The sequence below is a fragment of the Vanellus vanellus genome, assembly GCF_965231255.1.
Source record: "Vanellus vanellus genome assembly, chromosome: 1".
Taxonomy (NCBI): domain Eukaryota; kingdom Metazoa; phylum Chordata; class Aves; order Charadriiformes; family Charadriidae; genus Vanellus; species Vanellus vanellus.
The window spans coordinates 77134617-77147966 of record NC_138905.1 but is presented as its reverse complement, the minus strand read 5'-3'; the positions used below and the strand labels follow the sequence as shown (position 1 = coordinate 77147966).

Below are 13350 nucleotides of genomic sequence, written 5' to 3'. Positions count from 1 at the left end.
TATGCATGTATATAAGTACGATATCTGTATATTTTTGTATATTTTATGTGCAATATAACAAAAATATTGTTGCACATGGTAAGCTATTTCTGGTAGCTCTGATTACAAAAGTTGTGATGACTAGCTACCAAGACGTATAGAGCAAAAGTTAAAAATAGGTATTTCAGTCTTCGAACAGCATAGCATATAAATAAACTAGTTGGGTCTGTGATTGGCTGTTGCTTCCACTTGCATTTCTACCAGTTATTGGGCAGTTATTTATAAATGTCAATGTGTAGTTCTGATTGTTTTTATTCTCCTTCCACCTCCTCCCTCCCCCCCCCCTTTTTTTTTTTTTTGATGGTGGAGTATTGTGGAGAGAAGGACGAAGGCCGCTGAGAGTTGCAAATGTCCATGTAACTGTAATAAATTCTAATCTGTATGCCCCTAGTGCAGTGATACTCAGTCTGCCTGCCACAGCAGGCTACGTGCTTTGCCCTCCTATGTGGCAGGCCACTAAAAGTGTGTGCAAAGTAAACTTTAACCTCTCCCAAAAGTTTTGAATTTCTTGAACATGTAAAACAGACCACCTGCACCACAGAAAATGTCGGTCCTTTTTCTGCTTTTTGAAGGTCGTCCTAGAAGAGGGCAGCTGCTCGCAAACTGCTGTCTTTGGGACAGTTGGTGCTGATGACTCTCAGTCTGAACACAATCCAGCAAGAGCAGTTTGGGCTGGGGAGGGAGGGCAGATGTGGGCTGGGCTGACCAACATCCTTACACATGATCTGGGATTCATCCTTGCAGTAAAGAATGAAATATGTAGACTGAATGAGTCACTCCAAGCGTAATCCTCATCTTGATTACTCTTGTATATTCCATTAAAGATCAAAATCCATCTGATTCTCTAGTCATCAGACTTGAATCTACAGACTGGCGTTTACAAAAAGCATATGGAAGTTGGCTCTTGAAATAAGGCTAAGAAAAGATGATTACTGCAGGATAGTAAAGCTCATCTAAATTCCAGGTCTCATAGTTTTTGGGGTTGAGGTGTTGTGTTTGGTTTGTTGGTTTGGGTTTTTTTAGTTCCTAAGTGTGAGTCTTGCTTGTATATTTGAACCTTGATAGGTAAGCTACTCTTAAGTAGATGTGTGGTCAGATATTAAGTGTTGTTTTAAAGATGTGATATTTAGTGGGCAGATGTTTCCGGCTTTACCTCCAGCTGCCTGTTGAGGGTAAAGTAGGAAGTAGCGACAGCCTCAGGAACTATGAGACTGTAGTAAACAGTATTTTGTAGTATGGCTATATTTCTTAGACAGACAGGCAACGCAACAGGGATACTCTGATAGAAGGAAAATGGAGCTTTCTCTCACTTTCATTTCCACTGCTTGTAATGCATTTCTTTAGTAGCTTGGACAAAGGATGTTGCCGTAGTCTTATTCTATCATGACAGTATCACTAGCAAGGATGGCTCCAAGAGAATGATTACTTCTCCCTTTATCTTCTTTCCTGTTCATGCAGCCTACACTGGTGGGACTTTATAGGGAAGAGGTGTATTGAGAAATGCAGATTCTGGTAAAAAAGCCAACTTCACACTGTTGTATATAGAAGCCATAACATGCTAACTGAGGTACAGTGATTTTCCATCTCTCTTTTCAGAAGGCTTAATGTGAAAGCAAAACCGTGTCTGGGTTATTAGGATTTATTGCTGTAGAAGGCTTTGGAGACTTAATCCAGGGGATACTTTTTACCTGTAATTTTACAGTGAAGGAAAACTGACAGTAGCATCTAAATAATCTTGTTCTTCCAAGCTTGTTTGTAGGTGGTGCTCTGTTTTGGCAATGATGTCTTTACGCCTAGGTCGTGAATTGAATCAGGGCCTGTAGAACACAGACATTGACAAGACAGAATAGGAATGGCACTACCTATAACATTAGTAATATTGAATATTTTTATTTAATTGTTTGGGGGTTTTCTAATGGCTTGGAAAGGGTCAACTCATACGAGCTTGCACTCGTATTACTCAGTATAATAATGCATGTCTTCCAGTCCTGACTTCTGAAAAATTGTCGTCATGTTAAATCAGTGAAAGTCTTACTATTGCTTTCAAAGAATAAAGATTTCTGTCCTAGTGTGTAGCAGATATATTTAATTCATGTATATTATTTGCAGAGCAGTATTTCATATGGAAAACATTTTTGTAGCAGAGCTATCAATTTGGAACAAGCAAACCCTCCTCTCTGGCCACTGTAGTATTGGGAAAGCATATTTCGAACACTTGAGGATGAAATATCTCTGTAAAATATCTAGAAAATTGTCATTAATACCTCAAAATCAAATACCTCAAAATCAAAACATTAAAGTATTACTAATTGGGGAAAAAAAAAAAAAGAAAAAAGCTTTGATAGGGGGTGTGTTGATCTGCTTGAGGGTAGATTGGCTCTGCAGAGGGATCTGGACAGGCTGGACAGATGGGCTGAGGCCAATGGTATGAGGTTCAACAAGGCCAAGTGTCGGGTCCTGCACTTGGGTCACAACAACCCCATGCAGCGCTACAGACTGGGGGCGGAGTGGCTCGAAAGCTGCCTGGCAGAAAAGGACCTGGGGGTGTTGGTGGACAGCCGGCTGAGCATGAGCCAGCAGTGTGCCCAGGCAGCCAAGAAGGCCAACACCATCCTGGCCTGCATCAGGAATAGTGTGGTGAGCCGGACTAGGGAAGTAATCATCCCCCTGTACTCGGCACTGGTGAGGCCTCGCCTCGAGTACTGTGTTCAGTTTTGGGCCCCTCACTACAAGAAGGACACTGAGGTGTTGGAGCGTATCCAGAGAAGGGCTACAAAGCTGGTGAAGGGTCTGGAGGACAAACCTTATGAGGAACGACTGAGGGATCTGGGGTTGTTTAGCCTGGAGAAGAGGAGGCTGAGGGGAGACCTTATCACCCTCTACAACTACCTGAAAGGAGGTTTTAGAGAGATGGGAGCTGACCTCTTCTCCCTGGTGACAAGTGATAGGACAAGAGGAAACGGGTTCAAGTTATGTCAGGGCAGGTTTAGATTGGATATTAGGAAGCATTTTTTCACTGAAAGGGTTATTAAACATTGAATAGGCTGCCCAGGGAGGTGGTGGATTCACCATCCCTGGAGGTGTTTAAGAAAAGGGTAGATGAGGTGCTTAGGGACATGGTTTAGAAGTGGTGGTGTTTTTATCAGGCTGGGTTAATGGTTGGACTTGATGATCTTAAAGGTCCCTTCCAACCTCACTAATTCTATGAATCTTTTGCTACGTAGTACTTAATCTCAGAACTAGAATTCAGATTTCAAATGTTGATGTCACATTTTACACAGTTAAATCTCCAACCAATGTATTGCTAGTAATTTATCCTGCTGACCCAAACATGAATTCAGTAATACAATGTTCTTCTTCAAAGAGCAAGCAGTCAAAGAGATGGCAGATACAGTGACCCTCTCTTCCTGATCCCGTTCCACTTTCTTTTTAAAAACAATAGACTAGTGATTAGATACATCAGGGTGCTTTCTCTTCATTTCCTTTTCCAACAGTTTTTTTGCAGAGGTTGAAGTTATTTTCACTTCTAATACATGAAAAACCTATGTATGCAAAGGGAGTTTTAAGGAACAAAACTGAAATAACATGAAATTCTAGATGACTATGATTGGCTTTCTGATTAGCAGTAACAAACAAACCCCCAAAAAAACTGTAAGCGAGCAGGAAGTCTTCCTTTTCTATGAAGAACTTGCAGCCTCATGTACATAAGTGAAATGTTGTTGAGAAACTCAAAATTAGGAACATCCACTGCTTTGTAATTATTTTTCTGCGCAAGACCTTTTGTAAAATACAATGCTACTTTCAAAGAATTTGAATAAGGAAAGGGTCATGTTCTGTGTTAGCTGGAATGAGAGTTTGCTCTGTGCATGAAGCAGCTTGTCTGCAGACTCAGAAACAGAAGGATGACAAGAAAACAAAAGCAGTCATAGCTAATGGTTCTGGGGGAGGGCAAGGAGGGTAGTATGTGGATATCACGCTGCGAGATGCTTGTTTGTACATGGCCTTGACAGATAAAGGTGAATATCTGGTAAGGAGGAAGAGAAACTGGAAATGAAAACTTTTAATTGCCTACTCAGGGATAAGATTTTAAACCTTTCACTTCTTTGTCCTTAACTGAATCTATTGATGTAGTAGGACAGAACTAATGGTACTAAGTGGTGTACAAACTGATAACAGCCTGGGGCATGCACTGCTATCAGCTGGAACTGAGGTGATTAGAGGTGTGTACACTGCTTGGAGCATGTGTCTACTATAGGAGTTAAGGGGAACTGACTAAAGGTGCGATGCTAACATGTATAATAAATGATGTTAAACGTTGTGTGGATGATGTCATTCAAAGGTAAGGTAGCTTGTTTTTCCAGAGCCTAATTCTCCAAAAGGTTAAAGGCTGTTTTACCTCTGACTGAGAGGGCTTAAGTAGGCTTAAAACTTAGTGACTGCAAGCAGACAAGCTCTTAGTTCTGAGTAACTAACCATGGCCCTGGGCCAAACATCCTCCAAATGTATTTAACTGTAGGATAAAGAAACTGTTTTGGCTTTCAGTGGAGCAAAATAAATCAGAAATAACAGTTCTCAAAAGTTCTGACTTTGGCTAGTGTAATAACTTGCCAGGCAGAGCTAAAATAAATGTGCGCTTCAGTCCTAAAATACTAGTCTTCATATGCTCAAGTGATCACTGGCATAACGACAGTATTGTATGAAGAATTAAATAGACAAGCTCTAAACAGCTATGGGAATTGTTATAATGACATCAGTGTAGAAGGAGCTTATTGCTAGAATTGAATAGTGGGCCTTGCTTCCTGGGCACTAACCTTTCTCCCTATTAATTCTTTGACATGGAAGGAATTAATAAGATTCCCACAGAATAGCTTCTTTATATGGCTTTAGGAACTTAATTAGAATAAAAGAAACAGTATTATCCCTAATGCTACTTTGTTGCTGTAGGCTTTACAATAGAACTTCTGCCTAAAATGCCTCTGTCTCCCAATTCACTTCCTGCTATAAACTTATCAAAACAATAGACATTTCACAGAAGATATATAGTCCTGCATTTCAGCAGCTGAACATGTCAGGCAGAGTTCATTTATCTGTAGTAAAGGAAAGGCTTTACTCTATCATTATAAACTAGTGCTGTTTCTGAAGTAGTTACTGTTTAGTTTACTTAGGTGGAAAAAACAGAAGGCAACTTAAATTTTGTGCCTGCTCTATAAAATAACTCAGTCATGCCTTCAGGACAGTGGGAACACTCTGTGCCAGCTGGTGCATAGGTATCAAAATATAATACTGGTGTCCATAGCTAGTTATGCTAACCTGTAGGGCTCCTTAACAAAAACAAACAAAATGCCTGTGCAAAGCTGACTTTAGCCACAATTTTGTTAGATTTTTGATTATTAAGAGGAAATAGGAACATAAGTGAGTATCTTGGAAAAACTGATTGTTTTTACTGAATAGTAGGAAGTTGTTTGTGCTAGACTGTATTTTTTTCCCACTTATTTTAAGCTGCCATCAAAGCTTAGGCAAACTTTAAGAAACTCTCCATGCTTGAAGCAGTCCACAGCCAGAACTTTCCCAATTGTTCGGATGACATAGGGATATCGTCACTATTGACAGAAGACTTTCTATGTCTTAATTATTCTCAAAGTTTGTACCTGTTAAACGCATATCATTCACATCTGAGATAATCATAGACAACTGTTGTGAAATAGAAAAGTTTGGACAATATGAAACACTAATTAAAAATATTAATGTGAAAAACAAGGAGATAATAAGGAATATTTAAGTCAAGAACATGTTTTATCTATGAAAAGTTCTTTCCTAGTGAAAGTTGGGCAATGAAATAGTAAAATTGATTGATTTGCATGGAATTAAATTTAATATTCTAAAATTCTGTCATTGGTTGGCATATATAATCACTAATGGCATTACATTTGCAATCAAAATATGGTTCAGGATTTAAATTTAGATTTAAAATGTAAATAATATATAACACCTGGGGTTTCTTAGAGATAAACATTCTGAACAGAATGCTAAAATGTTATTGCGAGAGTCAAGAAACACCAATAAAATTTGCACTGAGTGAAGCCAAGAGACAAATTTTCTTTAGAGAGAAAGAGTTAGTGCTTAAAAGGACACATGGAATTTCTGAGGACAGCAAAAGAGAAGCATATTTAAAAATAGATTGTGTTAAAAGTAAAAATAACCGTGGGATACTTATCTAAAATGAGAGAGGATTTTTTTTTTTTTTTTCCCCCCAGAAACTTCCTGTCCTGTTCCTAGCAGTCTAAATCAAATGCTTACCAGTGGGGCTGTATAGATGGTTAATCTTCCTTCTAAGAAAAAAGATTGAGATAATCTTTTGCAGGATGTCACACTGAATACAACTCAAAATGTTCAGAGAACAACTGAATTTTACTATTTAGGGAAAAATATCAAAACACTAAAATCAAAATGATCAATATGTTAAAGTTTAATTCACTATACATATAATTAGACCACTAATCTCTTTTAATTCACTACAAGAAAAACTTAATGTTTGAATATGGATAAAGACAATATACATTTTATAAATGGAAAAAAATAATACTTTATTAACCACTGAGGTATATTTCCCCAAGCAGTTTTTCAAGTGCATATATGTATTTATTCAGTGTATGTGGCCTCAAGTCTGTATATTTATACATACATTAAACTGTGTTACTGTATGTAATGAAGTCAAATTACTGCACCAGCATGTGTTTTAACCCCAATGCAGACAAATTCTGCTTTTGCATATAGAGGTAATTCACAGGAAGATCAATAGCATTGATCCAAAAATTAGACTAAGATGACTCTAATAGTGTTGCTTCCAAATTGTTTCAAATGGTACGCTTGGAAAAGGGGCAAAAAGTTTACAATTAAAAATGTATTTTTAAAATTCAGGTAGCTGTTATTGTATTGTTGGTTTCCAAAGGTGTCTAAGCATTTTTCATCTAAATGTAACCAGAAGAGACTATTCAGCACCTTGAAAATATTGCTCCCTAAAGTGGTGCCTTGAGGAACCTCTAAATATTAAATTAAAATGTTCATATAAATTGTCTTTTCGTGAAATTTATTTTTTCAAATTAATAGCCCTGCCTTTACCTTTTATCTTTACAATTATAATTTCATAGCATTTATAAAGATGTTTCATAGCATTTGTAAAGATGTTAATGGATTTATAAAGATGTTTAAGTGAAAAGTTGGAAAACACGATTGTTATTTCTCAAGTTGTGTTAAAATCTGAATCCGGCTGTTAGTACAAAAATGTTGTGTTAATTAAGTCATGTCTGATCGCCCTTCATTCCCTTGGAAGGCAGAACTAGCTCAAGTTCCGTATGAAGAGGACTCCCAAAACAACGCCACTGCTTTTGCACTGTGACACGAGGGCTAGATTTACTGTGCCTATCTGTGTATAGATATGTTTGTTGTTTTTTTTTATAGTATAGTAAAATTATATATGTAAGTATAGTAAATATGTATATAAATATAGTAATAAAATATACACAATGTATATATACACAAACACTATAATGTGCTATATAAAATAATAAATATATGTAGTGTATATATAAAATGTATAACCAGTACAGAGGCCTACCAAAGTCCATGCATGGCAATAGCTGATTTGAAGAATAAGGCACTCAGAAGTGCCTTTATTTGAAGAATAAGGCCCCTCATTGTTAAAAGACTGATAGCTTTTGCAACCAGACCCGGGGCCTGAATATACACCTCTTGATCCATTTACAGTCATTTCCCCGGTACTGGCCTAATATAAGAATATGAGCCCTGGTTTTCACAGACGGTAACATATATGTGATTGATACCGGTTTTGTGCATGGTGAAGTGATTTTTGGGGCACAGAGCATGGTATTCGATCAACTTTGTGTGGAATAGCTGGGGGTTTTTTTGTGCCAGTCCACCACCGGCTGCAGGTTGAACTTCTGTCCTCTGCTGAAACGGCATTCCCTTTCATCACAATACGAACTTAGTTCTACCAGGGAGCCTACGATTTGCACTGAATTCCTGTTCTGTTTCTTCAATCTTTGAACAAGTTTGAGCATTATTTGACCATACAAAGAGATGAATGACTGTTTTGATGTTGAGGTTGAAGAAAGTCTGAGTGTTCTTGCAGGGAGGATTTCCAGCTTTGACAATGCTCTAGGCAAAAACGGAAGCTTGATTCGTGTCCATACAGAAAGAGCTGTATTTATGATTATATATATCACTTGTAATCTCCTGTAAAGAGAGCTGGTTTATGCAAAGCTTGATCTCATATTTAATGAAACAGACTGTGGAAAACTAAAGTGCATCTGTGGTCAGAAGCGAGAGAAGAAACAATAAACTTCAAGATTCCTCCTCTCAAATGTGAACTTTTAACTTTCAACCTAGGAGAGAGAAGAAAAGATTAGGGAAGAGAGAAATCATGTTAAATCTTAGAAGGCTTACCAACCTGACCAAATTTCACAGTAATGTTAATTGCAATTAATTCAAATCAATTTTTTAAGGACATTTCTTCAGAATTTACCCCAGTGCTATGGTCTTACGGTCCTACTGAGCTAATCTAAATTCCCAGTGAACTTAAAACTCCTTAAGTTAATGAGTCACGCACTTAGAGAGTACAGGAAGACTTGGCGTCTATGCTGATTATATGCAGACTTGCATAAGAAACATGGCCAAGAGGAAAGTACTCTTAGGACTGTTTTGCAGCCCTACCCAATGATCCGCAGCTCTCGTTGTTCTCAAACCAGGCTGTCCTCTGGGACAACGCTGGCGGCAGATCAGTGATGAGGAGGGCAGATGGGAGGGAAATGCTGAAACTGGTGGAGGAGAAGGCACGGGCTGAAGGGACGAAATAAGGTTACCGTGATGGCTGCTGCTTGGAACTTGAAATAATCCACTGTGTAAAGCAAATAAGCCTAAAAGATAGGCAAAGGCTGGAATAACAGTTCTGCCTGTGATACTGTTCAAGTGTCGCGCACCTCCGCGCACGGGGGTTTAACCGAATCAGCAATGTTATTTTAAAGGTGGCTCTGTCCTTGAGCCACCTCCGTCTGAAAGGCAGTTCTTGGCAGACAAGCCCGCGAAGTCCTGCGCTGTTTCCCCGAGCGAGATGCGGCTTCAGCTGACGGAGAGGAGCCAGAGGAGCAGCGCAGTAAATGCAGCACCGTCATTGCCGCATTGTGGTGTTAGAGGGCACTGCGTTACATGGCGGGGCGGCCGCGGGATCCGGAGGGAAATTAAAGACTTCGTCACTTTCGGGCGTTAAAAAGTTCCTGTCGCTTTTCGGGATCTATCGGCTCGGTCAAATTCCGCTTCGGGGGAACCAAATCTTCTGCTCGTTCGCCGTTCCCCGCCGTGGAAACGGGACACAGACGCGATGTTTTTGGTTGGTTTGTTTTTGGTTTTTTTTTTTTTTTTTTATCCCCACGTCGCGCCCTGCCACGTTCCGCAGGGTTACCGTCAGCAGTTTCCGACCCCGTATATGCGCCTATGTATCCGTACACAGCCGCTGCCCTCTCGGCGAGCAGGTCGGGGCGGGCCGACTGCCCGGCAGACGCGGGGTGACAGCCGCTGGCACCGCCGGGCGCAGACGCCTACCCCGGCGCGCCGCAGCGGCCAGAGCCCCCTCATAAGGACTCCCCTCATGAGCTGCCCCCACCCCCCAAACCGAGGGCTAACGGCTTCCGACAGCCGTTGGGGAGCTCGCGCCGCAGGCCGGTGGACAGGCGCGCACACGTACCCACCAACTACCTTTGCCCCCCCCCGCCCCCTTCTAACTCTAGACTAGGAAGCGGCGTTAATTGGCAGTCGGGGAAAGCCAATGGGCGGTGGCAAGGCGGGAGCTTGCTCTTCGCTCGCGCCCAATCGGGAGGCGCTTGGGCGTCCGCCAATCGGAGGGACGGGGGAGGCGGGCGTCCTCCCGCTTCGCCCGCCCCTCCGATTGGCGGACGCAGGCGGGCGCGGGGGGCGGCAGTCGGTGCGGCGGCGCGGCGGGGAGACGAGTGGGGCGCTGGGGCTTTTCTCGCTTTCCTCCGCGCTCTTTCGTCGTCTCTGTCAGTCCCCTTCCTCCTTCGCCGCCGGCGGGCGCAGGAGACGGGCAGTTCCCGGCACTTCAGGTGAGGGCGGCGCCTTCGTCTTGGGCCCCAGCCTCAGGGAGAGGCTTGAGGCGAAGGCCGGGGTTTAAACCCCTGTCGGAGCCTTTTTTTGAAAGGGGAGGGGGGAGGCGCGGAATGGCTGGCGGCGGGGTCCCACCGGCGGGCGCGGGGAGGGCGCTTGGTTGCGCCGTCGCTCCTGGGCCGGCGCTGCCCGTGCCCCGTGTCGTGCCGTGAAGGCCCCGTTGAGTGGCGGGGGAGGGCCTGGGGGTGGGGGGGGTGGGGGCGGTGCGAGCCCGCGAGCCCCGCGGTGGTGTAGGGGCTTCTTCTCCGGCGGGCGCGGGGAAGGTGAAGTTCTCCTTGCACGGCGCCTGGCGGGGAAGGGCAGGGCTGGGGCTTGCGAAGGATGACGACACTGGCTGTGGGGAGGCTCGGTTCCTGTAGGAGGGAAGAGCTCCCTGCTCGGGGAACTTTAGTGACCCACTCGGTGGTGGTGACGGCTTTGGGTTTGGGAGGGGAAGGGAGGAAAAGAGGGCGAGGAGGAAGACCTAAAATTGAGCTGTTGGGTTTTGCCTGCCGGCTTTGAAATCCCGGCGTCCTGGGTGATGACAGGTAATGATGCTGACCTGGGGGGAGGAGGTGTTTCTACGGGGGCGAGTAGGGTTTTAAACGGCTCAGAGCCTCCTCGGTACCAGTAATGACACAGCTAAGTCAGGCTTCTTGGTCTTGCCATTGCCACCTTCTCTCTTGACTTTCCCATTTTTGGCTTGTGGAAAGAATCTCCTCGTCTCCCAGAGTGAAATGTCTGTGTGAGAGACAGAGGTCTCTTTATGTGTATCAGGGCTACCTGGTTAGAGAAAGACTGGGTATCTATAGTGTCTGCCTGGCTTGCTGTATCCATCTTTGCCAGCTGCTTGGCTGTCTCTGGTTGGAGTGACTCAGAAGCTGATAGACTCAGTCTTCTGAGCCTTCATCCTTTTGCCCTAGCAGTAAAGGAAGCCAGAAAGGTGCGAGTGACATATGCTTTCGCTTGTAAACTGAACATTTGAAAACTAGGTGTAATTTGTAGTTTTAAATGTACAGTTTTCTTGCTAGCCATTCCTGATTAAAACCGTAGATCAGTTAGGGTAATTTAAAACAAGTACACCACTGCTCACATTTCATGTACCAATTTCAGTAAGTTTGATCATTTGTACGTAAGCCAGACTGGGGTAAAAAATGAGCCTTCAGATGTGCTAGACACTTTTGTTTTCTTCTGTTGCACTCCACAACCTCATAACAGACCGCTTGAAAGGTTGCCATAAGACCGTTTTCTCTTGTTACAGGGGTATTTTCTGCCTTCTGTTAATTTGGATTTAATTCCAGAGTTTTTTCAGGCCTTCACTAAAGACAGAACCTTTCCACTACTTTGAAAAGGCAAAAACATTAACAGTGCATTATTGTAATAGTCATAGTGAGGACTGCATTATGTAAGCAACTGAGTTTTCATTCTGGTTTTAGTGCAACAAGAAGATCATTCTCATATGTCTGTGATGAGACTAATATAAAAACATTGCTTCATTGCTTTCCTGGCGGTGGGGGGAAGTCTTGTATTTCTGCTTAAAGGTGAGAGGTAACTAAAACAGTTTGCCAACTGTATTTCAGATGGGCAAAGCTTCTTAATTGTTTTTTTAACTATTAAGGTTATTAGCACCAAGGGCTAATGCGCTTGCTCTTTCATACCTGTACCTGCTTGAAATTACATATTGTCAAACTTGCAATTTGTCTTCAAAGATAGTAGAGTTATGTTCTGCCAATTATGACTGAATTGGCTTAAACAGTAGCATGTATTAGTGCACGGAGCATGTCTAATTAGCACAATGCATCATCATTTTAGAGATCTCTGATCATACTATACCACAGTTTAGGTATGGTAAGCAGGGGAGGAGTGCAGGTGCTACCCTGTCCTCTGTAGTGTTAACCTTGGGACTGCTGTTTCATGTTCAAGTGCTCCAAACTCCCTTCCGTGCATAGTTTACAGTTCTTGAGTCAGTTTCTTAGGCTCAAGGTCTGTGTTGTGCAGTGCCATACTAGAATAAACATTAAAAACTGCCCTGGGGGATTAAACTGCATACCACACATCAAGCAACAGTATCTGTGTTAAAGGAAGATACATAGCACAATTGTAGTTAGCGATTAAATAGTTTACTAATGGTTGATAGGCAACACTGTTTTGGAATTTGTTTTTTCTTTAATGTTTTTTCTCTCGTTTTGAAGAGGGTGTGCTGCAAGCAGATGCAGGAGTTAATATCGAGCTGACAAATTAGATGGCATTTGTGATTGCTGGATTTGATGTTAGCTGTATGAGTCTTTGTGGATGGTCTTAAGTGTTTAACTTTTTTTTTAAACTGCCATGGGTTCATGTTCATAGGTTCAACAAAACCTTCATTTTACTTTGTAGTGTATGTTTAATTTATTTTTCTAGTTTTTCTTTTTTGTTCCTTTAGTATTTGAAATACCATTATAGTAACATGGATTTCTGGCTGTGTAGTGATATTCTGGGCAACATTTTGATCTATGACTGTAAATAACACTTTCAGAAAATACCTAGATAATACATTTTTCTAATGGGTAGATGTCTGCTTTCTTTTGTTGTATTTGGGCACTTGAATGTTGGTCTGAAAATCAATGTTGTGAACCTGCTATTTTTACCAGGTGACATGTTTGGATGATTCATTGTTAGGCATGAGAAGTTTTGTTCTCGTGGTCTGTTTATACAATGTATGGGTACCTTTTCCTTCTCTAGAGCTGAGTGAGCTGCTCACTTAAAGATGTCCTTATGTCAATTCTGTGCTTTCCTGGCCTTGTTAAAATGAACCTAAAGGTTACCATGACTTGAATTGGTATTCTGTAAATGCAGGACAAGAGACTTCTGTGCCTATCACAGGAATGGCAAAGGATAAAATGTGTAGCGGTGCTGCTAGTCAAGAATTGCATGGGCTTGTATGAATCTGTGGAAGTAATGCAAACTAGCCAAAAGGTAGCTTTCTGCTTCTGAGACGGTGGTCTCAATGCGGGAGTAGCAAGTCCTGGAAAAAGCTGCATCTTCTTGTACAATCAGCCAGGAGAATGGTAGATGCAAATCGAAGGGTTTTTTTTAATGGATTTATTTAAACATGCACATAAACTAATACATTGGAGTAGCATTTTGTTGGTTCTTGCG

General features: G+C 41.9%; 1 protein-coding gene across 2 annotated transcripts in view; it reads left to right on the top strand.

Moving 5' to 3' along the window:
* The first annotated feature begins 10030 nt into the window (after positions 1-10030).
* PACSIN2 (protein kinase C and casein kinase substrate in neurons 2) overlaps positions 10031-13350 on the top strand; it is a 61895-nt gene continuing 58575 nt past the window's right edge. For both annotated transcript variants that reach the window (XM_082498676.1, XM_082498675.1), the window contains exon 1: positions 10031-10172. The gene's annotated coding sequence lies outside the window, so the exon portion shown is untranslated. The remainder of the gene's footprint in view (positions 10173-13350) is intronic.